Genomic DNA, 23,960 nt, shown 5'->3' with positions numbered 1-23,960 from the left:
TATAAGCCCTATGAATGTGAGTTCTTTGCCAATTTTGTTAACTGTTGTATCCCCAGGACCTACATCAGTGCCTGGCATTCAGTAGGAACTCAATAAATATTTGTTGACTGATTGAATCAATTCACGAATCCCTAAATTTGTCCCTATTAAATATGTGTGCTATAAAGACTAAAGGATAACAGCTAAATCAAGATGTGAGCCCTGGAGGTTTACCAGGCTGTCCACTGACCCTCATGTGCTGACCTGTCGATGTGGATGTTTCAGTCAGTGCAGGGATAGTCACAAAGTCCTCTGTTCTGAGGGTGGCCCTTCCAGGCTTCTATCTGAGGTGCAGGGGAAGTTTTCTGGTCCTACGCTGCTCATCAGAATGAAATGCACTGATAGAGAAAGGAACAAGAAGAGAACATGGAAATGGAGGAGGAAGTTAGTAAATTTTCCCTGCTCCACTTCTGCACTCCATAGAATAAGAGAAAGTCCATAGTGATAAACCCTCTGGCTTTACCCAGCTGTGATGTTTACAAAGTTACAGACTCTCATCCCGTCCCGGCCAGACGGTCAAGGCGATTCTCCCATTTGGTAAATGGGAAGACTGAGGCTTAGAGAGGGGAATCACTTTGCCCACTGTCACATGGCCACCCAGAGTAAGGAAGGGATGACATTCAGGACTCCTGACTCACTGGCCAGCAATACACAGCTCAAGCTTCAACTTCTTCATGACCTTTCTTCTCTTCCCTTCTAGAACTGTCCACTTTCCTCTGTGTCACCTTCCCGTCTGGATTTCAGTGAGCCTCTATAATACTTGTTTACAAGCCTGTCTTCTCAAGGTCAGGAACAATATTGCCCCTCCTTAGCACGGTGTCCAGCATATAGTAGGTACTTGATCTGATGATCACTCTATATCATAGCGGTTAAGGACACAGGAATTGGAGAAAACTGGATCTGGATCCCAACCGCACTGTTTATTAGCTGTAAAGCATGAGGCAGGTTGCTTCATCTTCCTGTGCCTCAATTTCATCATCTGTAAAATTATGCACATAGAAGTCCAATACATAGTAATTGTTCGATAATTGTTGGCTGTTATCGCTATTAATAATAAATATTCATTGGCTATCATCTTCAGGCAAACATGCTAATTCCCAAAAGACACAGCCATTTAGAGATCCTGACTTGCTGGCCCAGAGTCCCATCTGGACTCATGTTAGAAAGAAGTTGGAGGAAAAAAGAAATTACTGGACAATGTGTGCTAACATGTGGGGGGCAGAGATAATTCAGCCTTCTGCAAATGAAAATTAATCATCTTGGCTTTACTCTGCAGGCAGGCAACAAAAATGCCAGCTTGCCCCTTCCCAGCCACTGGCGGGATTACTCAGGAAATGAAGAAAGAAGACGGGATTTGTTGGAAGAGGCGGCCCCACAAACCACATTCTCCCCATCAGATAAGGGCATTATCAGCTTCCTTTCCTTCCTCTTTCTTGCTCCTGAGCTATCCAGGGCTACAGACCCCCAGTACAACAGTCTTATGCTTCCAGCATTGTTACTTCTTAGATTAATCTGGTTTCAATATGTTCCAACAATACATACTTTATCTATGAATGCTAAAAACAAACCCAAAAAAACCTATCCGTTACAATTGGAATAGAGGCTAAGGCACTAGATGCATCTGCTAAAAATGTCACTGCTGAGATAAACACACATTGCACACGTCCCCTTAGCACCTTGGAGAACATTTTCCTGAATGGATGGTAGTCAATTTCCTGAGTCTCCTTCTCAAAATGATTAATAGAATACCCCAGTGCTTCTTCACATGCAGGCAGAGCTGTCTACTCTTTGTCCCAAGCACTTTGTCATGCATCTTCAACCCTGATGCTGATGACAATTGTGTGACATGGGGGGAGGGGTTCATATCACTATGTCTAGCTTTCATGGAGGGCAAAATTAGGACACAGAGTTTTGATCTTACTTGGCTGAAGTCATAGCTACAGCCAGGGACATGTTTTCCCATCCTCCAGACCCACAGTTTTTCTACAGCCATATGGTAGACACCTGTTACTTGCCCAACCTCCACTCCTCTTTCTTCTCACTAAGAAAGAACAGCATGCCCAGCTGGCAATACTCACCTCTCCATACTTTCCTGCAGCTAAGTGTGACCATGTGGGCCTGCACTGACCATGTGAGGTGTTTGGGAAACTACTTTAGTCAGTACAGATTCAGTGCCTCGTTTCACCCTTGTGGCCCTTTCTTATCATTTTTGCCTGTAACATAAACATAGGAGTCTGAAAGCACAGCAGCCATCTTGGGGCCATGAGGTAACTCACCGTGGGACAAAATGCTAAGAATGGCAGAGAAAAAAAAAGTCTAATATCATTATGGCATTATGGAGCCATTACCGCAACATGAGATTGCCCCCACCCCACCTGCTTCTTGTTGCAACAAGCCATAGTTTGTTGAGTTAGCTGATGACAAACATGAGTCACAGTGGATCTAGAACATAATATTTCCCTTATGACTGGAATGCCCATTTATTTCCCTATCAGTCAAATAAAGTTCTGCTCTTCTTTGCAATCTCTGCTCAAGTTTCCCCACTTCTATGAAATCTTTCCTGGATGTCCCAGAGAAACTTAGCGGATCTCTCCTGTGGGCATCCATAGTGCCCCATAGACATGTCCTCTGTCACACACATTGTATTGGGTAGCTGTGTGTTCGTACATCTGTTATCCCCCAATAAACACCTGCAAGGACAGGTGCTAAACCTTCTAGCACGAGACCTGTCACTTTGTAGGTGCTAGAAGCATATGAAATGTCATATGATTAATTGCTTCCCCTGTGTGGTGTCATCCATATCACTTTGTGCGTATTTATTATTGTTTTGGAGATCTCCTGGCCCAGCTTTTAAATATTGCTGTTTTCCAGAGTCACAAACTCACCCTTCTGATTTCCTTCCTTGTATGATCTCGTTTAGCCTAAGTTCATCATGCGACAAACATGTTGGTGCCTCCCAGCCCAGATTTCTGCTGCGGAACTGGGGATCTGTGCCCGAGCACCATACCCTTATAGCTCATGTTTGTGTGCTCTGGTGGTGCGGAGCGCAGACCTGGAGCCCATCTGCCAGTGTTCCACTTGCTAGACATGACATTGGGTGGGTTACTTAAACTCTCCGCGCCTCTGTTTCCTTCTCTGAAAACAGGGAGAGCAACCATACCTGTAGGGCTGTTGTGAGGGGTAAAAGCTTCACTATATATGTACAACATGCAGAACAGTGCCAGGCTCCAAGCAAGCGCCAGAAGTTATGACTGCTGCCATCAGATATGCACCGCCCCCCCCCCCCCCGGCTGTCCACAGACCCTTCCCATCAATATGCCCATTCTCAATTCATCTCTTCCCTTCTAAACAAAGAAGCTTGCTCACATCCTTAGATTGCCTATCTGGTTAATGCCTCCATCATCTCTTCAGCCTCCTCACACCCCCAGCCAGAACCCTAGATTAGACATTGCCTCCTCCTTCACCCCTCATCCAGGTACTGAAAAAGACCTGTCAAATAGTCAAGTATATCCCCTGAATATTCTTGAATCCATCTTTGCAGGCACAAAGCATCTTGTCTGCATTATTGTGGTAGTCTCTAATTTGTGCCCTTGCTGTTTTTATGCCCATTAAATTCTTCCATCCCACTTTGGCCACAATTGTTATTCCTGCGAATATGATCATGCCATTTCCTTTTTAAAACCCTTCAATAGCTCCTGGCTGCCTCCAGGATAGTGGTCACGGCTCCTTGTCAAGCAGTGTTTCTTCTTTGCCTATTCTCTGCTCATCTGTGCAGCCTCATATCCTGCCAGCCTCTCCAACACGCCGGCCCTGTCGCCATCTTGAATTGTCTCCTGTTTTTCAGACCCACAATTGAGTGTATTCCAACCAAGCCTTTGATTATATTATTCTTTTTTTCTAGCCTTCTCTTCCACCTAATCTATAGGGCAGATTGCTACTTATTCTTCAAATTTTAGTTAGGCTGTCACTACTTTTCTGGATTCCTCCCAGATTTTCCAGACAGATCTAGAAAGTGCTTTCCTTTATGCCCACATTACAAGTTCATACATGTCTGCCAAACTGCAAATCTCATTGGATTGTAACTGGTTTCTTGCATGTATGTCTTCTCTGGACTATAAATTTCTTGTGAACCAAAACAAGGCTATTTTTGTTCATCTTTAGAGCCCCAGTACATAGCCCAGTACTGGAAAGAATTGGTAATAGTTATGGAATACATAGCCCTCTATCACAAGTAACACTCTTTGGTCCAGAGACCACCCAGGCTGGAGTTATTATTTCTCATACCACCCCTTTTATTTCACATGAAAGTACTCTGAGGTTCAGAGACGGAGAGTGGCTTGCCTAAGGTCACACAGTAAGTTAGAGACAAAGGATAAAGAAGGTTTCCTGATCCCCAGTCACAGGTCCTTTCTGCTATCCTGCCATTTTACATAGATGATATTTTGGTAAGGATATATTTTGGTAGGGCTTTGGGTTCAGTTGTATATATCAGAAATCCAAAGTAATGAAGACTAAATAAGATAAGGTTAATTTTCCTCCCACAATAGTCTTCCAATGATAAGTCTGAGGCTGGCATAGCTCCCCATGGTGACAGGCTCAGGCTCCTTCAGTCCTGTGGCTTCACCATCCCTTGGTGTTGCTCTCAGTTTCCTGGTCACCACACACTTTCATTCCAGTCAGCAGGGAAGAGAGAAAAAGGAAGGGGAAACTATATCCTCCCTTTAAGAGTGTGACCACAAATTATACACAACGCTTCTCCTTACATAGAACTTGGTCATGTGGCCACCTTGGGTCCAAGAAACATACTGTCAACTCAGATGACTGTGTGCCCAGATGAAATTAAAATTGTTTGTTTGTTTTTATTTTAAATGTTTACTTGAGAGAGAGCCTGTGCACAGGCATATGCGGGCCCGAGTGGGGAAGGGGCAGAGAGGGAGAGAGACAGAATCCCAAGTAGGCTGTGCATTGTCAGTGTAGAGCCCAATGCCGGGCTTGGACTCATGAATGCAAGATCATGACCTGAGCCGAAATGCTCAACTGAGTGAGCCACCCAGGTGCCCCGAAATTAGAACTGTTTTTATTTGATACTAACAACAAGCCCATTAAAAGGTAGGATTATTTAATTTGTCCTGTTTCATGGGTCACAAAACTGCAGTCCCGAGATTTAAGGATACTGGCTTTTGTGTCAACAGATGTGTGTTTGAATCTGACTTTGCCATTTAATGATTACTGGATTTGGGGTCAACTGTGTAACCTTCCGTTGTCTTCCCAGGTGACATCTTTCTTCTTCAGAGGGTCCTTGTGAAGGCTAATTATGTGAAAGTACTTGACACTGGTCCCTGGTACAGAGTCCTCACTGCTGTTATCATAGGGCAAGCTCAAAGCCTCACCTGAGAGCAGCGGCCTCACCTGCCTGGTTCAGCTCAGCATTGTGTCCTCACACCTGCACAGTCCCTGATGCAGAGTCAGCCCTAGGTAAATGTTTGTTGGAAGGAAAAATTAAGTTAATGAGTCATAACTGGAACCTGATGGTTTAATCTCCATGCCTCATGCTGTTTCTATGCTGCCAGAATGGTAGTTCTCCCTATCATCCTTCCCTCTGAAGATAGGGTACAAAATCCCCATCGAATCTGTCTGGATTCTGCCTCAAAACCATGTATCAGCCAGTAGCACCGTAAGCTGGAACAAGGGGGAGGGCTCTAGAGCAGATTCACTGCATTTCATCTGGGCTCTGACTGAGGCAAAGAACCTTTGAGAAATCATGTCCCTCGTGTTTCCCAGAGTTGGGTGTCTGACTTACCTCCCATTATCAGCAAAGGCCACTGAAACCCAGGACTGAATTTGGCTGTCTGTCCCCCACAAACCCATTTGCATTTCCTCTTCCAATGTGTCTTCTTTTGTGAAGACCCTGCCCCCTCCTCTTCTGAGTTTTTCAGTTTGTGCCCTTCGTAAGATGGGCACAGGTGTGGTCAATCCTTGCTTCCAAAATAAATCAGCCAGCAACCAGTTATGAAATCGAAATGCTTGTTCAGCAACAGGGATGGGCAGAGGGAGAGCAGAATCCGGTGAAAATAAGAAGTGGCAAGAACACACGTTTGGCCACAGAAGCTCTGCATTGAACTCTCCACTATTCAGAGCCTGTGGTCTGAGCAAGTCATGGAAACTTGCAGAGCCTCCCAGGTGCCATCCGCATAAAGGGAATGAGATACTCTTCTCAGAGTTCCTGCAGGATGAAGGAGGCAGTGTTTATGACAAAGAGTGTTTAGGAAACTGTTGGGTTCAGGACAAATAAATAGCGATTTTCCAGACAGCTAGAGATTTGGAACTACATGCAGTGTACCTTCCTCCTACCAACCACTTCTCTCTGACTATCTGATGACATTGGCTTAAAATGGATATTATTGTATTCATATATCTGAAAGGTTGTGAGAGAAATAAAGGTTAAGCTGGTTCAGTTAACTTCAGAAATTACACCCGTGGCCAAGAACACACAGAAAGAATGCTTATGATAGGAAGTGTTGACACCTAGGAGTACTGCCCTGGAGGGTAATGAGCTCCCTGTCGCTGGAGACCCAGGCACACTGTCGAGGGAGGTCACAGAGTTCATGCCTCCCCTAGGGATTTCCACTCCAACACAGAGCCCTTGGCATCTCCAGCCTCTTTTTGTGTCTGTAAGTGTGACCCACATACCAGTGAGAGGACCTGCCCTTTAGTCTGAAAGACTGACTTTCACCCCCATCCCACAGAGGGACTTTAGATTAACTCTAGACTTATTAAGTATGTACATTAAAATTACTAGGGTAATTCTTAAGTAACAGAAATAGAGGCTATAACCTCCAAACACTAGAGAAGAAAGATATAGTATGAGGGAGAAAATGGTGCCCCAAGCATTTCTGTAACTTGAGCTTCAACGTCCAGCTACGATGCGTGACTCATTACCCCACCTGTCTCTTTTCTTCTTTCTACCCTAACACTCATTTTAGAACCCCCCTTCACATAAGAGTTCCTTTGACCTGCAACTAGAAACCATAGGGTCTGTTTTTATCTCATGAATTGAGAAGACCGTAGGTAGGCAAGCTGTGACTGGCAAGATGGCTCCATGATTCCCTTCATCTTCCTATCTTACCACACTAGCACTGCACTTCTTTGCCTTCTGGTGGCAGTATTGCTGCTGAAATTTCAGACATCACATCCATGTTCAAGACAGGAAGGATAGAGAAAACATGGCACCTGCAATATTTATCTTCCCCTGCTAGAAAGGTAAAAAAAAAAATTCCCAGATATCCCAGCAGAATCCAGCCAATGTCTTATTGGCTAGAACCACTCATCTGTTTAAGCTGGCTTATACCAACTTTCGAGAGTTGCTTGTTAAATTCTTAGGGACTTTGTGTGCCAGCTGTTAACCATTGGTGGCTCGGTATCAACCTTGATGGAAGTATTTGCATCATGGAAATTGGTAAATGCTACAAATTTTATTAGGGTTGTCATTCTTGTTTTCAAGAACTGCATTACTGACCAAGCCTGGCTGCATGGGAGGCTAAGAACAAAGTCAACGGATATTTGAGAGGGTTGCTATCAAAGATTTTTAAGTAATATTTCATTAGGGCTTGCCTAGTTAGGGTGTCTTCAGTGCATGTGGTTTCATTTTCCCAGTACCTCAAGTCATAAAATAGGAGGGAAGAATCATGGATGAGTGAATTGGTGAAGCGTGGGGTTAGGGAAGGAGGTTTGGTGTACATGGCTATAACGCACCAGAGCCTGTGATCATCTTCACAGTATTTGGGGAAACCATCATCTTTCGGCAGCCTTTCTGAAACACAGTTCAACATCTGGTCAAAGCAAGGGAAGGGTAAAATGTCCCTTAAACTGTGGTTTTACTCAGAGATAGTTCTCACCAGGCATCTAGATATTAAGCTCAAAAGGAAACTCAAACAACAGTCCTACTTTATGAACACACAGATCCATGGGAAAGATTTTTTTTTAAGCTAGAAGAAAAACCAAACAGATTCCTGATTTGACAAAACTAATGTAAGCATCTTTTTATACCTGAGGAGCTTCCAGGTACAAACCCTCGTCTGGTGATAGGTTCTTTGCAAACGTGAATTCATCTCATTTATGCCAATGAATGCCTAACAAGTCTGAGAGATTGAGTAGCGATGAGTGTCTTGACTTAGTGGATATAGATAAAATCACCTCCAAGTGGAACAGACTAATTGAGAGGCGGATAGATAGCCCCAGGCAGATAGCCCAGGACTAACAGGTGCCTGATCCATTCAAGTCAGGCTCAGTTCTATCTGCTTTCCAGATTCTCCGAGACTGTCATGTGTCTGTACGTCTAGGTGAAGAAATCCTGAGGGTGTTTTTTTTTTCTTTCAGTTGCTTATTTGTTTTGTCTTCTGTCTATGATCAGGATTCCTCTAGAAAAGCCATTTCCCCCCATCTGATTTGCTCTCTTATCTGAGCCTTAGGATGGACTTAGTAGCAACTCAGTAAATATTCCCTGAGTGGCATTTCTCTTCTTGTAGAACAAGACAAAGCCAGTGGAAAAATGAGCCACTCTTCTCAGCCAGCATCTTTTGAATGGAAGTGGTTAAGAGGAGAAGCTGGGATTTGAACCCAGATTTTCTGAAGCCAACACGAATACTCTTTCTCCTATGTAATGGTACCTCCCAATCAATACTACATTTACAGCCATTGTAACAAGAAGCAATTTAGTGTTCTCATGGAGACCTACTCTATTCCCGGTCACACACACACACACACACACACACACACACGACATATATCAGCTGTCAAAATGCTCCCACCACCTAAAAAGAAAAAAAAATCCAACATTTACTTGTATCTCTCATAGGATAAAAGAAAATCTATTTTATAACTCACAACAATACTTCTTAAAAATCCCCTCTCTTTAATTTTTTCACATTATATAATACCTTTAGAGCAACACTAAGTTTATTATTTATTTTGAGACAGTGAGAGAGAGAGAGAGAATGAGCAGGGGAGGGCCAGAGAGAGGGAGAGAGAGAGAATCCCAAGAAGGCTCTGCACTGTCAGCGTGGAGCCTGAAGTGGGGCTCAAACTCACGAATCATGAGATCGTGACCTGAGCCGAGATCAAGAGTCAAACGCTTAACTGACTGAGCCACCCAGGTGTCCCCAGAACCACAGTATCTAAAAGAACTTTCCATTATGCTGGAAATGTTTTATGTCCAGCTGTCCAGGACAGTAGCCACTGCCTATGTGAGCATCTGAACTGTGCCTAGGGTGACTGAGAATGTGAATTGTTACTTTTGTTTAATTTTACTTACTTTAAGTTTAGATTTTATAGGTGGTAGTGTCTGGTGGCCACTGTATGGATGGCCCAGCTGTCTGATGTCTCATCCTCACTCCTACACATTCTCAGCCACATCCCTGTCCTGTTTTTGCTGTATCTCCTCCTCCCCCACACCATCCCCTGTCTGGAGGTTTCTCGCTTCACCCACCGCTCACAGTGAAGCCTGGAAGCTGAACAGCAAATGTCTCCTTTCCCTGATTTCTCCGGTCTTCGATGTCTCCTTCCTCACAACGTTATTAAGACTTGTTTAGCGGCTTCACACCTGATCTATCATGGAGAATTTTCCGTGTGTGCTTGAGAGGAATGTGTATTCTGTTGCTTTGGGAAGGAACGTTCTATATATGTTTGTTAAGTGCATCTGGTCTAACGTGTCATTTAAGCCAGATGTTTCCTAATTGATTTTCTGTCTGGACGGTTTATCCATTGGTGCACGTGGGGCATTTACATCCCTTGCTATTGTATCACTGTCCATTTCCCTCTTTGGGTCTGTTAATATTTCTTTATATATTTAGATGCTCCTCTGTTGGGTGCAAAGATATTTACAAATGTTACATTCTGGTGTTGGATTAATCTCTTTAGGAATCTCTGTATTCAGATTCTTGATTCTGCTTAGTATGTTTGGGGACCTCTGAGCAAATACAGAACTCCTTTAAAGGGTGGGGAAAGAGGAAAAAGTTGAGTGAGAAAATTCTCCTAAATGAGAGGCAGGCATCAGAAGGAAGAATGAAATGCTAGGGATTCTCAGAAATGAATACGTCATACCTTATCACACTGCAATGATAATAATGCCAATAAATTGTACAGCATCCAGTGATTCAATTTTGCCATATATTCACTTTTTATTTTCACTGTGGATGAGGTGGTTTCAAAAAATGCAGTCGGAAGAAAGCATAAGCAGAGTGGGGAAAGTGGACACTGGAACAATCCACAGGTGGGCAGCCACTTTTCATCAGAAGTAAAGGTGGAGCCTGAGTCTGAAGGCTGCTTTAGGGCCAGAGGAAGCACAAAGAAGGTCGGTGAGAGCTGATTCTGGAGGCATGTGTGGTTTGAATCAAGTCATGATCAGTTCATTCGCCTATGGCTTAGTCATACACCTGCCCTCATTAGCCTGAATGCAGCCAGCTTCTGAGCCTAGGACACCTGCTCTTTGCTAAGTGCCATAGGGCGAATGAATATTAGGCTGGAGAGCACAAGGAGAGCTGTCTGTGGTCAACCAGAGGTGACAGCACCATAAGCATGAATCCACTGTGAGCAGCACAGAGGGGGAGCTGCAGAGAAGCCCAGGGAAGCGGCTGCAAGAGCAAAGCGGAAGAGGGGGCCATCTTGAAGAATGATGCAGTCATTAATATTAGTAACAAGGCAACAGGGTATTTTTTCTCTCGCTTTCTACCTTCTAAAGTCCTTTGTTTCTGGATATCTTGAGGTGGGGGGGACCTATCACACATGTTCTTTTTATTTTATCTTATTTAGAGAATAAAAGAAATTTACACCAGGGTATGCCCCACCTGCAGGTGGATACTGGGGGTGGAAGAGAGAATAAAGGTGCTTAACAGAACAGCTGCAGAACTCCAGGAATTTAGAGAGCCTTGGGAGAACCAGGAAAAGGCAAGTGACAAGGGAGGAAGAAGGGATCTAGGAGCCACGGGAGGACACAGTTGTGGGGGGAGCACAGCCAGGATGCAAACCCAGGAACCTGTACTTTCAACAGAGCCAGATACAGATGCAGGATACACAGGCTGAGGAATGGGGTGAGCAACCACCAGCAAGCCTGAAGCCCTGCTTGTGCCGGCCACTCACAATTGTCCCATGCAGACGTTCTGACTGTCACTCTGCCGGGGCTTTTTTCTGTTTATTATTTTTGTGTCCCCAGGCTGCGATGTCCCTGTCAAATGGTGATGGGGTGTCAGGTCAGATTACTCCCAGTATGATGTGAAGAGACAAACACTGATAGGAGGTGCCACTTCCTTGGTTTAGATGTGCACACCAGTCACCAGCAATTAATGCTGCTCCATTGGGTTTGCCTTCCTATTGGAACAGACCTAAGTGAGCTAGGAAGGCATCGAGGAAGCACTTTTCAGGGCTAGAAACTTACAGGCCATGCATCTCTGTGCAGGCTGCAGCCATGATCAAAGAGTGGAGGTATAGTAGAGCAGGGGGAAGGGATTTATCATCTTTCTATGGCCCAGCACCGTTTGGGAGGTTCACATGCCTTGTTTGAGTTCAGCCAAGAGGCTGGTCTTTGGGTTGTGCAGACCTGATTCTGAATTCTGAATCTGCCACTTATTTTTTTTAATGTTTATTTATTCTTGAGAGACAGAGACAGCATGAGGAGGGGAGGGGCAGAGAGAGAGAGAGGGATACACAGAATCAGAAGCAGGCTCCAGGCTCTCAGCTGTCAGCACAGAGCCCGATGTGGGGCTCGAACTCACAGACCACGAGATCGTGACCTAAGCCAAAGTCGGACGCTCAACCGACTGAGCCACCCAGACGCCCCCTGAGTCTGTCACTTATTGCCGTAAGCAAGTTACTTAACTCCTGTGAGCAACCATTTCCTAATCTGTGGAACTGGAGTGGGTACAGCTACTTTACAGTTTTGTGTAGGACTAAATAACACCCCTCATTTATTGACCCAACACATATTCAGGGTATATTCATATATACATTTCCCCCTCACTGGGAAAAAAAGATAAAATTCCTACCTTCATGAACCTTATATGCTATTGAAAGGAGATAGGAAAGAAAACAAATAAATAATTATAAGGTATATAAAAGACTTGGAGTTTCTGGCACAGAGCAAACACTTCACAAATGGTGTAATTTAATCTTTATATCATTCCTATGAAGCACTGTTAGCTCTGGTGAGGGATCTGAAGCTGTTTAAATAACTTGCTCAAGATCCTGTAGGCAGATCTTTGTTTAGTTTGGAACCCTGGGGGAACGAAAGGCAAGTTGGGTGCATGTGCACACAAGGATCCGCCTGCTTTTCAAGACAGTTGAAGCCATGACCTGGAAAGAAAGTGAGAAGTTCCCAAAGAAGCATTCACAAGTTGTTGGATCGACTTTGAGCATGTGGATTGGACTAGCTCATATTCATAGAGATGGCAAAGAAATGCCTGCCCTAGGTTGACCAGCTGTCCCATCTGCCTGGGCCAGCCAAATTTTCTAGGGTAGGGGACCTTCAGGGCTGAGACCAGGGCATTCCCAGGTAAACTGAAACAAGTTGGTCACTGTGGCTCAAGCCAAGGCCAGATGTCAGTTTTTAAGCCACACGGTAAGGCTGGAGTGTTTCCAAAGGCAGCAATAGGCAGAGAACACCAACCGAAAAGAAGGAGTAGAACCATGCAGTAAAGGCAAGGTATCTAAGGAAGTCTCTGTTCTGAGTCAAAGCTGCCAGTGCCTGGGTCACCTTATTTTTACCAATTTCTTTGTTGGATTCCGTTCTGGACCATGTGGGCAATGAATAGTGACCATCTGGTTAAGCATCTTGTAACCATCTCAATGAATATGGATGGTTAGTCAATAATCGCTTAAATAAATGCACCTCTTGGGCTGTTTGCTCTCGGTATCAATAATCTATCCTTGAGCTCAGGCTCAGTCCTTTAGAATAACAGGCACCAAAACACCAGAAGAAATGCTGAACTCGATGGTTGGCGTCCCAGTCCTGCTTCTCAAGAGCCAGGTGCCCTTTGTCTCTGGGAGCTTCAGATCCCTCGTTTGCAAAATGGAGACAAATTATTACTTTCCCTATAATGAGAATGGATTCACATGAGAATCAAATTAAACAATGTGTGTGCTTTTACCTTGCAACTTTGACTTTGAGGTTCTAGGGAGGGTCTGCCGAACTTGGGCCACCTACCCTCATATCCAAGCCAAACTTTGATCTTTGTTTTCTTTCCATAAGAGCTAAATTGTATGATTATTCCGTGCCCTGTATCATTCTTTTATCTCTTATCAAACACAATGCAAAGCATTATCCAGGTACGATCTGCAGGTCACCTGCCCTCTGTCTGCAGGTGTTGGGTTTTATCCCTGAATATTAAATCAGTCAAATAGCTTTATAAGACTTATTATGACAGGGGCACTTGGGTGGCTCAGTAGGTTAGGTGTTGACTTCAGCTCAGGTCATGATCTCACAGTTTGTGAGTTTGAGCCCACGTTGGGCTCTGAGCTGGCAGCTCAGAGCCTGGAGCCTGCTTCAGATTCTGTGTCTCTCTCTCTTTCTCTCTGCCCCTCCCCCGTTTATGTTGTCTCTCTCTCTCTCAGAAATAAATAAACTTAAAAAAAAAAAAGAGAGACTTACTATAACACACAGTGGTTCCTGCCCCTGCCCCACCCCTGTCCTCAACCTCCTCACTCCTGTTCCCCAGAGACAACCATTTTTAACTCCTCTGTGTTTTTTTGCAATTCACTTTTGTATCTAAAAATAATATCCTTATATTGCAAAACCTAACCCTCCCAGTTTCAGTCATTGTGTGTTCATTTCCTCACTATTAGACGATGGGGATTCATCCCATGATATTACCGTGATTGTGTGACCACGTTTCTAGCCAAACGAGGTAGGAGGCTCTGATTTCATCTCCTTTCCTGTTTCTGCCCCCACCCCCTACCCTGGAAGTAACCATTTATTTCTCATTCAGGTCATAACTTCCCATGTTCCCATCACAGAACCTCAAACTCCCGTCTGTGTGTAAATCTCCCTTCAATGCACTCAGATACCTTGGGTTTTATCAGCCTTGTCTTCCCGGAGATGTCTGCTGAAGTGCTGCTTCAGCCCACGCCTGCCATCACACTCATCCTGGGAACCTGCCTTTCCTCCCTTCCCTGTCGGTGCACCTGTTTCTTAGCTCCCACACCTGTTTCTGGGCTCACTCCTTTATTTCAGTAAAGCCTTTTTCCAGCAGCTTCCTGAAGAAGACTGCAGGGGAGGGAAATCTTGAGAAGATTCCATAGCTGATAATTTATGATACACTCATACTTAATTGATTCTTTTGGCTGAAGGCAGAACTGGAAGTTTGTTCAGCATTGTTAGAACTTCTTCAGAATCATAAAAGAATTCTTGGGGTGGCTCAGTCAGTTAAGGGTCAGAACCTTGATTTCAGCTCAGGTCATAATCTTGAGGTTCATGAGATCAAGCCCCTCCTTAGGCTCCATACTGAGAGCTGGGGATTATCTCTCTCTCTCTCTCTCTGCCCCACCCCTGCTCTCTCTCTTTTTCAAAATAAATAAACTTTAAAGGATTTTTACATCATCTTTATCTTCTTGTGCTATTGTTGTACAATCAGATGCCATCCTCATACTTGGTCTTTTAATTATCTTTCTTTTTTTTTTTTCTCTAGAAACTTGAAGAATCTCCTTTTTTTCCTCCAGTGTTCTGAAATTCCATGTTGTTGGTCTTTTTCATCCGTTAGGCTAGACAAACTGTGGACCTTTTGGTCTAGGAATTGAGTCCCTGTGGTTCTGGAAACCTTGCTTTTATTTATAGATTTTATGAATAATTTCCTCCTCTTTATTCTGTATTTTCTCCCTCCTAGAACTGCCGCCAGTGCCCATTTCTATCTTTTTTAATCTCTATTCTGACATATTTACTCACACTGATCTTTCATAGTCACTATTGAGTCTTTCATTTCTACTGTCTTGTCTTTAATTTTCCAAAGTTCGCTTTTGTTCTCTGAATGGCGCCTTGGTTTTGTTATGTGGATATACTATCATTCCTGATCTGCCTGAGCAGTTAATTTTCTTCATCGTCTTCTTTGGAAAGAGCCTCTCAAAAGGTTGTTTTCATCTCATTTCTTTCTTTTTCTCTTATTTTTTTGTCTCCATCTTTCCAGGCTTTCCTCAAATGTCTGGCAACATTTATCTACATATTCATATTAAGAGAGCCTGGAATCAAAACTGGGGAGCTGTGCCCCAAAGGAGTCTGCCTGAGTACCTGGTTAGGAGACCTTTTATAGTCAGAACTGCTAAAAGAAAATTAAATGGAGATCAGACTTGAAAATCTCCCACACAAACAAAACCATGTAAGCCACAGAAGCAACAACTAAAACTTGTTTATTTCATGCACATGACTGAAACTTAACCTACGTTCTTTCTTGTACATGCCTCTGATAATCATAAATGAAACTTAGGTTGTCTTCCTACAATCATACAAGGTAATCACTTTTAACCACTCCTCTGCATTTTAAAAGCCCCCATTGTAACAACCAATCACTGTAAAAGGTTGAACAATTTCCTCATTTGCCCTGTATAAACCATCCTGTAAATTTGCCTCTGAGCTTCATACTCAGAACCCATACTTTGGGTTCGAAGTATCCCTGTTTGTGAACCGTTTGTTTCTTGTGCAATAAAATATTCATATCAAGTGAAGCTCTTTTGGTTTTTCTTTTGACAGTATCTTTAAATATTTCTTTTGAGCCACCCAGATTCCTGAGAAGAATCATCACATCTCCTGCTCTGAGGTATAGAATGGCCTGGCTTCCATTTCATAGGGCCCAAAAGTCGAAATAAGGGAGGGCACATGATCTAGATTCTCCCTCAAGCCCCAGGTCTCCTGAAGGCCCTTGCTCAATCTTCCATTCCATAGGCCAGAATCTCTCCTTCACCGGAGTGGAAACAACACTCATCTGCCACAGTTGGGAGAGATGGGCACTAACCCCTCCTTACACAGACTTTCAGACACCCCTCTGTTGGCAGCCCCACACTCACTCCCGTGTTTGCCTGGACTCTGTCCATGCTCTGAGCCTTTCTGGGGCGATCCACGTGCTTTCAACACTGCTTCCCTTTAGCTTTCTTGGATCCACTGAATTCCCATCTCCCAATAAGCTGTCCTTTTCTACTTTCTTTGCCCTTACAGGTTTAAGTTTTTTAAAAACAAAACAAACAGAAAAAACCCCTCATCATCAGTTGAGTGTGATGATGGAGGAAGCAGAAGGCCATGTTCAATGGCCCTTCTTCCCCCAGAATCTCTATGAAGGTGGGAATCTTCAGCCTTGTGGGTGGCAGAGCTCCAAAGCTGTGACTGATTGCACACTCAGTTTCTGGAGAGGGGAGAGAAGCCTGCAGATAATCCAGCCCCTCAAATATAAGCCCCCCCCTTATGGGAAAATCTATTTAGAATCTTCTTTTGTTTTATTTAAGTTCCAATGTAAAAAACAGGATAGACCAGTGAGCATGCTTGCAAAGAAAGGGTCATTAAACCAGAGGTTGCAAACCCTACATGCTTTTATCTCATGAGGCAAAGGGGTAATGAATCTTTGAGATGGGCAACCAGAAACTGGGGTACCCTTGTTTACAAATAATTGATAATAGCTACAGTCTGTGTATCTTGTCAAAAATCTAGGAACAGTAAAGATTACAACCAGATCAGTAAGAGAGTAATTGGCAAGAGTTTATTGCATACAGAAGAACGATTCATGAACTGGGAGTCTTCAAACCCAAAACTAATATGAAGCTCGGAAGTGATGTTACAGAATGGCTTATATAGGGAAAATGTGGAAATCGTTCAACATTTTCAGTGAGTGGTTGTTACAGTGGGGATTTCCAGAAGGCAGGGGCATGGTTAAAAATGATCATCTTGGGGGCGCCTGGGTGGCTCAGTTGGTTAAGTGTCCGACTTTAGCTCAGGTCATGATCTCACAACTAGTGAGTTCGAGCCCCGTGTAGGGCTCTGTGCTGAGAGCCTGGAGCCTGCCTTGGATTATGTGTCTCCCTCCCTCTCTCTGCCCCTCCCCCACCTGTTTTCTCTCTCTCTCTATCTCTCAAAAATAAACATTAAAAAATTTTTTTAAATCATCATCTTGTACCATTTTAGAAAGATGGCTTCAGTTTTGTTTATGCTTATCAGAGGTATCTACATTATATAACCTAGGTAAAGTGTCGCTCATGTCCTTGAAATAAACCAGGCTTAGTTTTGCTCAAGTGGCCTACATGGTTTTTTCTGCCTGAGAGATGTTCAACCTTCCATGTTACTCTAACAGTCTCAGCTGCTTCCTCCAGAGGGACAAACATTAGCCGGTAGCTTCCAGGGGGGTGTGGGTAGGTCTTAGGCTCCATGTAGGGAGACTTCTGGAGGGTCTCCAGTTACATTTTATTTAAATTTACAGGTTTGGATTTCAAATGTACAACTCACCAGTCACACCTCTTGGAGGAAATAGTTTGGTGTCTCTGAGTCTTAGTTTCCTCCTCTTGAAAATGGAAATAAAAACACAGAAACGCATGGTTGTTGCACTGGCTAAAATGAGTTACATTCTAAGGATCTCAACACCTGCACACTGACAATGATTCATAAGTTAATTTCCAAGTCCCTCCTCTGATGGCACAACCCGGACTAGGATGCTGCTCACTCTCACACATATCGCATTTTTGTAATCATGCTTTCCTTATTGAAAAAGGTTAGGAAAGAAGTGAGATCAATTGTCAATACAGCTCAGGTTAAGGTTTATTGTTAGCATTTGGTTTGACATTTCATGGAAATAATTCTTAAAAGAAGTAAATACATATTTCCTTGCTTTCTTAAGCAGAGGTTTGGAACACATTTTCATTCTTCGTGGCTATCCTTAGGTTCTTTGTTCAATGCCCATGTATTTTGTTTGATTTTAAAATGATTTCCTTTGCAAAATGAAAAAAAAAGTTTTTATTACAAATGTAATCTAGTCTTACTGAATAGAAATAAAAATTGCCAGTTAGGGGGAAAAAAATCCCACCAGCACAGAAACAATCAGAGCCTTCACACATATACACATACATCCCAAGAGGCTAGGAGAAAGTGACTGATAGATTACTATATAGAAATTAAGTTTCTCAATATCAAAACCCACATAAACAAAATAAAAAGAAAATAACAAACTGACACAATATTTGTGCTAACATGACAGACCATACGGTTAAAACCTTAAATACGTAATTACTCTCTGCTTTTCAATCTTGTGTCTGCAGCCATATTTGGAGCTGGAAGGCATAGGGGATGTCTTTGGTTTTACAGTGACTCTATTTCAGGGTTAGGGTATCTCTCCTCTCGAAACTGAACTGGGCTGAGTTGAATAGGGCTGGATTCGAAGTTTGTTTCTAGTTCTGCCTCACAGTGTCTCATGCAAAATTGATGCTCAGTAAATATTTGTTGAATGAATGAGCGCGTAGAGAATAGAAAGTCATTTCTTCCCTATGAAGTTCTGTTGTTATATATTGGGTTTCTGTAGCCAGTAGAACGATGTGTCCCTCTTGACCTCTATGTCAAGCCATCAGCTGTTGAATCTCCTGCTGTCATTGTATCTCCCCTCTTCCAGGGTGCTGTTTCTAATCTCTTGGCCACAGGAAATCAGAACACTTATTATGTACCAGGCGGTTTGCTTGGTAATAGGGATACAGAAACAAACACAATCCATAGCTCCTTAAATAACTCTCCATCTTGGGCGGGAAGCAGGGACATGGTTCAGCCAACTGCGATGGACTTTGATAAGCACTAGGCTGGGGGCGGGGAGGTGGTGGTCTGCGATATGAGGAAGGCCAGTCAGAAAGCTGGGGATGAATGTGGCCTGTGGGAGGGAACAGAGCTGCATACCTTCCACCAAACACCTGGATTGAAAAATGGGGGGTGGGGGCGGGCAGCGTGTGGTGAAAGCACTCTATATTCAGAGATGACCAGTTTGGCTCACAGCCGTGGTCCGAATAACAGACCAAGGGAAAAGAAACCTAACTTGCTCATCACCTCCAGTATTCCCCAGCACGTGGGCAGGCACCTCACATATGCCATCTAATGATTCTGGCAATGGCATCTTCGACAGAAGAGAAAACTAAAATGTTGAGCAATGTGATCAATGTCCACTTTAAGCAATACAGAGAGGGTTCAGGATTCACACTCAGATCTGTCTATCCCCAAAGTCCTTATGCTTTCAGGAGATCCTGGGAGACCTTTTCTCACTCAGCTCAGATGTGTCCTGAATAGATGTAGACATAAGCACAATGAAGTTAATTCTGATGTCTTTTGTTCCAACAAGAGGGCCTTGGAAGGGGCAGGTGGAGTGTCAGGCCCTGGGCTGATTGGGCCATATTCTCATCACCATGGCTATCTTTGCAGGCTCCATATTCAGGAAACCTCTCAGCGGGGTGGGTTCGACTTGGTGTTGGAAGGTCTTTTCCTGTAAGCACTCAGAGGAGCCCAATATTTAATGACTTCTCTGATCTGAAGGTGCTGCTAATCTATTATCAGCCTCAACATGACACTGGGGCTATTTGTTTGTTTTTCAGAAATTGGCCGCATTGATTTCTGCCCAACGTTAAACGTCACCCGGCTGTCTGGGAGGCACCGAGGCGAGAGAAGACAAGGGCTGATCAGAGGCAGAGAGGAATTTTCCGACATGCCAGCATTTGAGGAAATGCACAAAAGTCTGCCCCAGTTATGCCTTGTCTCCTCTGGCCTGACACAGTGCCCACGGTTCCATGATGAGCATTATAGTACTTTCAGAGTTGGGGGAACCTGCAGAGAACTTTATCCAAACACCTTGGGCAGTGGCACATGAGTCAACTGAGAACTGCTGGGGTGGGGGCAGGGCAATGCGGCTTCCTGAGGTCACCAGGCTCGGTACAGGAAACAGTTTTAGCCCTTCAGCTCCAGTGGCAGGGAGTCACTCCCTAATCATTTCTGTATGTGCCAATGGAGTCTTAGCACTTTCAACAGAATAGAATTGTGAGTTAGGAATTCTTAGAGGAGGGTATAATCTAAGGAAGGTCTTAGAGGCAAGAAAAGGAAGGGTTCATGGGCGCCTGGGTGGCTCAGTCCATTAAGTGTCGGACTTTGGCTCAGGTCATGATCTCCTAGCTTGTGAGTTCGAGTCCCAAGTAGGGCTCTGTGCTGACAACTCAGAGCCTAGACCTTGCTTTGGATTCTGTGTCTCCCCCCCCCCCACCCACCCCCTCTTCCACTTGCTTTGTCTCTCTCTCAAAAATAAATAAAAACATTTTAAAAATATATAAAATGAGTGGTTTAGGAAGAAGAAGAGCTTAGCAGAGCACCGGGTAGTTGTAAGTTCTGCTTTTAGGTTCCTGGACCCAATTCCAATGTGGGGGTGGTGTCCCCCACACAACAGCCAGCAATTCTCATTCAACTCAATCTTGATGCTATCTACCCAGAGACAGTACCAGATCCCACAGGTTGAGAGCTCAGTCCTACAAGACTGCCCCTTTACCACCTACTTCAGATGCCAGCTACAAGCCCCCTGGTGGTACCTGTGCTTCTGACCCACCCACTACAGATCCAGGGTTCCAACTACCTCCTCCTTGGGGTCTTATAATTTGCTAGAGCAGCTTACAGAACTCAAGGAAACACTCTCTTAACATTCACCAGTTTATTAAAGTATATGATAAAGGATATGAATCGACAGCCAGATGAAGGGATACATAGGGCGAGGTCTGGGGAAAGGGTGTGGTGCTCCATGCCCTCTCCAGGGACAACACTGTCCCTGCTCCTTTGAGTGTTCACCAACAAGAGAGCTCCTGGATTTCATCCTCTTGGGTTTTATAAAGGCTTCATTGCATAGTTAAGATTGACTAATTAGGGCCCTGTGGTGACTAATTATGGCCCCATAATTGTACCTCTGCCTCTGCCCCATCATCTGGTAGCCCCAGAACTTTTGCTCATGATGACACATGTGACTACACTCCACTTGACGTCTGCCATCTTCGTTGAACACAGCAGTGTTCATTCATCCATTCATTAGCAAATGTTAGCAAATGTTTACTGAGTGTCTACACATGTCAGGCACTGGGCTGGGTTCTGGGGATTCAAAGATACAAACAAAGCTCCTGACCTCACAGAGCTTACATTCCCATTGGATGTAACACACATAAATGAACAACAGCGTGATGACAGATTGTTCTCCATGCTCTGAAGGAAAGAAGCAGAACAATGTGGTAGGTACTAAGCTGTGGGAGATACTTTAGATGTGAGGGTCAGGGAAATCCTTTCTGAGGAGGTGACGTTTGAACTTGGATCTGAAAACAGGCTGTGGAACTGGCCATGCAGAGAGGCGGGAACAGCCTAGCTCAGCTAGATGAGACCACATGTATAAGACTCTAGCCATAAAAAAAGACAGAATCAGAAATGACCCAGGTAATCTCAGTCATGGATAGAAAGAAACCAGGATATCACAGGAAGGGGTCTTGGGCACCGGATGAATTAAAAACAAGACCAATCCAAGCTACAAAGTAAGTACAAAGTCCTCTAATATCTAGGTTAAGTGCAACAGTTGTCAGACTTGAATGAGCGTAAGAATAATTCAGAGTCTGTTTAAAAAGCACATTCTGGGGCTTCACCTCAAGAAATTTAGAAAACTTTTCAACAAACACCTGAGTTGGCTTTGATGCAGACCATTTTCAGAACACATTTGGAGAAGCACGGAATTAAAGAGACAAGAAGGAGGCTTATGGTTGGACACAGAAGAGGCGTGACAGGTGCAGGGTGTGGCGGAGCGGGGGAAGCAGTGAATCAGAGGAAGGGTGGAGGAAGGTGCACCATCAGCATCCTTGTCCATGCTTCTCCATGACATGCTTGTATCTGGCTTTTTTGTGCCCAGATCAGCAAGATGAGTCATAATAACAGCAAGGAATGTTAAAGAACTTGATTCTGTGAATCTTGGAATCCCCAAGGGCATCCAGAGGGAGAATTGGTACGGGATGGAGGGAAATTCTTCCTAATGGGACCCCAGTAATGGCACACTCACATTTCCCTCCACTGCATCCTCTCTGAGATTCGGGTGAGAAGATAATCCTTGGCTTTCCTAGGAGGATAAGGAGTTAAACATAATGCATTTTCAACGGGCTTGAGGTCCCACTAGACCAGCTGGATGTCATTGTTAGCATGGCGTGGGCTGCTGAGAAGCTCTTCAAAATAGGGCAAAGGCAGTGGCAAAACAATTGGCTGTGTCATTCCAAACCCATCTGAGCAAATTACATGGAAAGCAAGCAAGAGTCATTATGATTTATATAAATATATGTTGCAGATTTCATTAAGATTAGGTCAGCTTTGCAGTTATCACTTGCTGGGTTGTATGCCTGGTCCTTAATCTTCATTTGCAAATGCCGATTAGCCTCCTAAAGGACTCCCGGTGGCCAGGAGTAAACCCAACCCTCACCTCACTTTCTTCTCTCTGGGACTTCAGCCAACGAGTTGCCAACCTGGGGACACAGCCTGGAAAAGTCCTCAAAATAGATCTTCCTCAAGGTACTGAAGAGCAAAAGAGTTGCAGACATGGCAATATAAAAACCTTCTCAACTCAGTCCTTGCTAGGGCTCCAGGCAGAGCAAGGGACCAGATTGTCTCCTCTCTGCATTCCTGCCTGCAGATGGGCACTCAGCCAGGGGGACAGTCAGAGGGGTGAATGGGATGATAGTGGGTCTCTAAGTCAGCTGAGCAGTCATTCAACAATGCATTGAAATTCAGTATTAAGCCATGGGTGGCAGGCAGTGAGACAGATATCAGGGGCATGAGGACAAAAAGTTGCAGTGCTACAATCCCCTGCCCTGGAAGAACGTGTTCTTAGAGACTGGAACATAAACATGATCACAGGTTCGAAGGAGGCAAAGAAATCATCATCATCATGCCGCATGTGGCAGGGGGATCTGAGGTTTTTGCATAGTCTGGAGGTTTCCAAGTCTTCTAGAAACATCATCTTTTATTCTTCCAAATGAGGTCTTATGAGAAGCATCATGCCGTTTCTGGAATGATCTTCCCAAAAGGTCAATCTGGCCATATTGCTCCTTGGCTTTAGGCAAGGGTCTGCAAACTCTTTCTATAAAGGGCCAGAGAGTATATATTTTAGATTTTTCAGGCCAGACAGCCCTCGTTGCAACTACTGAAATCTGCCCTTATAGAGATAAAGAAGCCAAACACAAGTTAAGTGAATGGCCATGGCTGTGTTCAATAAAACTCCACTTAAAACACACAGGCAACAGGCCAGATTTGGCTTGGGGGTTGCCTTAGAGTCACAAATGTGCTCCCATCTCCTTCTTATGAGACGCAGACCTTTTCACAATCTGAACCCCTATACCCAGTTGGCCCCCACTCCATCCTCTGCTCCAGTCAAATGGAAGTTTGACAAGGGAGAAAGCAAGGCTATGGATTGGTAAGTGTTACACTACAGGACAAGGGTAATGGAAACAGGAGCTTCTCAACCAAACCTTGGGTGGCAGGAGTGTGGTACATCAGGGCGTTCTTCCTTGATGAAGTGACACCTGAGGCAAAGTCTGAAGGGGGCAGACTAAGTGGGAGTTAGCCAGTGGGCAGGGAAAAAGAAAGGATTGGGCAGAGGGAGGGAAGGAGCAAAGACCTGAGGGTAAGGAGAGTAGTTATGTTTCAGGGAAAGCCGAAGCATGTTCAAAGTTCATGGCAAGCTTCTTTGGTGCCAATGTTGCTCTCCCAGGGACTGAATCTGGTAAGTACCCCCCCCCAACCACACCCTACCACCCAGAAAGCTCAGGAAGGGGCAATACTCTGAGTCATTTTGGTGGAAGCCATATAATTCCAAGCAGCCTGGATCAGAGCAGTCTGGGCTACAATGCAGGTCCTAAGCCCAGAGCCAGGAGTTCATGCATTCAAC

This window comes from Panthera pardus, unplaced genomic scaffold (genome assembly GCF_024362965.1).
Source record: "Panthera pardus isolate Hobbes unplaced genomic scaffold, ASM2436296v1 HiC_scaffold_6, whole genome shotgun sequence".
Taxonomy (NCBI): Eukaryota; Metazoa; Chordata; class Mammalia; order Carnivora; family Felidae; genus Panthera; species Panthera pardus.
The sequence above is the reverse complement of the archived record's forward strand: the minus strand, read 5'-3'. Positions refer to the sequence as shown.